The sequence below is a fragment of the Lactuca virosa genome, chromosome 2 (genome assembly GCF_052849685.1).
Source record: "Lactuca virosa cultivar CGN04683 chromosome 2, Lactuca_virosa_CGN04683_v6, whole genome shotgun sequence".
Taxonomy (NCBI): Eukaryota; Viridiplantae; Streptophyta; class Magnoliopsida; order Asterales; family Asteraceae; genus Lactuca; species Lactuca virosa.
The window spans coordinates 284,786,838-284,790,861 of record NC_136427.1 but is presented as its reverse complement, the minus strand read 5'-3'; positions in this window follow the sequence as shown (position 1 = coordinate 284,790,861).

The following is a 4,024-nucleotide window of genomic DNA, read 5'->3' as shown; positions in this document are numbered from 1 at the left end:
TAGAGTACTAGTAGAGTAGAGCTGGTAGTATAATCTCCATGTGCTTAACTGTGAACTGGTGGAGTAGAAAGTATAAATGTGCATGTATTAGTATAATCTAAAGTGTAGTTTCTACGTGTGTAATTGTTGTGATATTATACATAGATAGAGGGTGACGGTGGAACGATTAATGATGTCGGGAACCTATAAGCTCGTATAGATTTAGTTTAGGGGGTGTCGGTGGAACGGTTAAGGAGACCGAGAGCCTAGGAATCCACGTGGATTATTTATGGGATGACGGTGGAACGACTAAAGAGGTCGGGAACCTAATCCAAGACACACTTTATTGGCAAACCGTGGCTATTATATGTATGCATGTATATGTATTTTAGTATATGGTATTTTGGGGAACCCACTAAGCCTCATGCTTACCCAATTGAATATAGATGTTTTTCAGGTACTCATGTGAAGGGAAAGGTTCGACTGTACACACATACACATTCACTACATGTTTCTGAACAATGTATTCACACTCTGATATATTTAAATAAATAAAAATGAAAATTTTGGGTTGAAAAGTGGGGGGTTACATGTAGAGTTGGTACCAACAATATGTGTTTTAGAATATAAGTAATACGTGTTTGTTACTTGATGTTTATGTGTATGTTGCATATGATCCATATAATGGGTGAGTGTTATGATTACTTACTAAGCCTTAGGCTTGCAGTTGCTATTTTATGTTTTTAGTTGCACGTCCTTTAGGTTCGAAGGGCAAGGAGCTAGAGTGATTGGATCGTCTGGACATTCTCGGGGTATGACATCCATACTATGTTTATTTCATATATTATGTTTTAGAACATGAACTTAGCTTCTGCTTTTGTCGAACGTATTATGAAATTATGTGTGATAGTTTTATGGATGGGACCCTCTTTTAGTAATTTAATGCTTTAAAAAAATTTATACTTGGGTTTTGGGATGTTACAACTTTAAACCAAAAATTTCAGTGAATTAAGACTTCATGATCAGTACTTTAAGACGTATATCGATGATTACTTAATAGGTTAGGAACTAAAGAAACATGGCATAAAATACATTTTTTCACAAAAACTCATCACTTGAAGCTAGGACTTGGGTCATGTGCAGGATTGAGGAGGGTAAAGGGCTAGTTGTCTTTAGATTTAGGTTGCAAGAATAAGACCCCCTTCTCTTCAAAACTTTATTAGCAAGAAATGAGTAGGGTTTTTGGCACTGTAGAACAATAAAGTTTGGCGAATTTACACATTTAGTCACTCATGTATTTTTTTGTGCACAATAGACCATTAAAGTTAAATTTTACCTATTGATCACACCAGTATATGACATGATACATGTAGATTCGGTTACTTTTATGATGTGGCATTATAAATTAGATTTCTTTATATCTTTTAAGGCCACCTAACTTTTGTATCAGTAAAACAACAAACATTGACTAATACCTTTTGCATTCAAGACCATTTTGCTTTCGTTCTTCCGATTCAAGAGTTAGGATTCGCCCAATTGGGAATGGCTGCCTTCACCCATTGCCTGGAGTTAACATCAACTTTGGTTATGACTGAACTGAATCAAACCACAAGTCTAGATCACTAAACTACCTTTCTCCCCTGCCTTTTCATGGTAAACGGCTTCCATCCTTTCCATGAACTCCGGCTCACCTGAAAATTCCAAGTAATCGCACCCCGCTTCAACATAAGAAGCGTTTACGGGCTCACTGTAAAGGCAAAAAGCGCCGACGCAATCAACAACGAGCTTAGCTTGGAAGCCATCTGACAAAGAGAGGGTGGATCAGATGTGTCGGCAACGAGTAATGAGACAGTGGGGGTGAGATGTGGATGTGAAGGTTTTGAAAGCCACAATTCCAGAGCACCGTTAATCATGGGATGCTCCGTGTGTCTGCTGGTGAAACAGGATCAGGAGAAACTTTACGTGTGATTCTAATTGTATTTAGGTTTTTATGGATTTGTTTTGCATTTACAAATTATAAGCTCTACTCAGCAATGTGTTCTTGGTTAGATACAAAAGACAATAGACCCACTAGTATCCAAAGGCAGAGATGTGTACATGCCCGTCTTATTGGATAATGTTTTTCTTAATTTGTTCAACAATAAGATGGTGTAGGTAAATTAAATTTAAAAAAACAGTATTAGGTCTAGGAGTAGCTAGGAATTATGATTTAATTTACAGGAAGTTGGATGGATTAGGATAAGGTAGCCACAATTAAGAATATATATACAGTCTTCCCGTCTCCTTTTATGGCTTCTACAGTTAAGAGGTTTCACGTCGGTGGGAGGTGGTTAGTAACGATGGCGGCAGCGTCAGAGGCTTTTGCCATGGAACGGTGGTGGAATGGAGGAGATGGGAGAAGATATTGAGAGTTGAGGGAAAAAGAGATATGTCCGAGGTTTCTACGCTGTGGGAGACATATTATGGAGAGAGAGAGAGAGAGAGAGAGAGAGACCTCAAACAACAAATAGGAAATGGAAAAAAAGCTTGGTAGATAGAGTTTGAATTTTTAATTTTGTAAAAAATAGAAAAAAGCCATATGGACTAAGTGTTACCGGTGAAACCGAAATTATCTTGGATGGTTTCCCTATTTAACAGGTAAATTGATACTTTAGGTATCTACTGTACACAAAAAATACATGAGTGACTAAATGTGTTAATTCTCTAAACTTTATTGTGCTACAGTGTCAAAAACCGAAATGGGTAGGCCCATGAGTTTCATGCAAAATATTTGGCCATTTGCAGCTTTGGTCCCTTATGGATTGACTTAAAAGTTCAATCGGTCCCTAACACTAAAATCTCGACATAATAAGTTTTATAAGATTACACTTTAGCCCCTAAAACTCATTTGCTTATTTTTTAAGCACATAACAATAATTATTATTATTGATTTTTGTTATATAAATATTTATTATCATTATTATAAATTTATTTTATTTTATTAAATGTTTTTCTAATTAATTAACCGAATGACTAATAATTTACTAAAATTGGGGCATTACATTTTTCAATTTGGAGCTAGAAAGATAACATTTTTTTTATCTATTGTATAAGAAAAAAGCATAACCATATACAAATTTGAATGTAAAAAAATAGCATTTTTATCTATTATTATATATATATTAAAGTTGTGGAAGAAAGGAATAGTAAACTTGGGCTACTTTGTCCAAGTTTGGTCCCTTGATTTACATATCCGGTCCCTGTACTTCTTTAATTAATTTATTCATGTCCTTTTGTTTGTGTTCCATTCAACTTCCCATTTTTTTGGCAGAATTGGTCCCTGTATTATTGTTGGAAGTTAGGAATACTAAATTTGGATGTTTTTTGGCAACTTTGGTCATTATTCTTTACCCATTTTGACACTTTTGGTCCTTGCAATCAATATTTTTACACTTTTTTGGAACCTTTTAATATTTAAAGTTTGGCCACAAAACTTTAACGGTTTGACAACTTTGATCCCTTTTCTAAAAAGTTGCTAATTCCTACCCCTTTAATTCTTTAGCCATTTTCACACTTCTGGTCCTTGCAGTCAAAACTTTTACATTTTTTGTCCGGGGCAAAGCCCGGACTTTTCATCCTTGCACTTTCTATGTCTGTCATATTTATCAATTCGGAAACAACATTGAAAGCTTCTGGCCCCCGCGTAGCGGGGGTAACCTTTCTAGTTGTATAAGAAAAAAGACTTAACGATACAATGCTTAATTTTTTTTCTTGAATATGTTTATCTATATTTTATATTAATAAATATCTTTTCGGTGATATGTTTCATCCTCATTTATTTCGTAACATGTCATTTTTTAGTTATTTTCAATTAAATTATTTTCACATGTCATTTTTCTTAGGCCTCCCGGTATACTGAGCATGAGGCTCGTCGTGATCGACGTGGCCACGAACAATGGTCATGCACACTATCCCCACCTTATGTGGTTGCTCATTGTCGTGGAGGATCGTGATCACCACCAGATTTGACCACAAACTCTGCCTCTCTGCATTCTTTCTCCTTTTT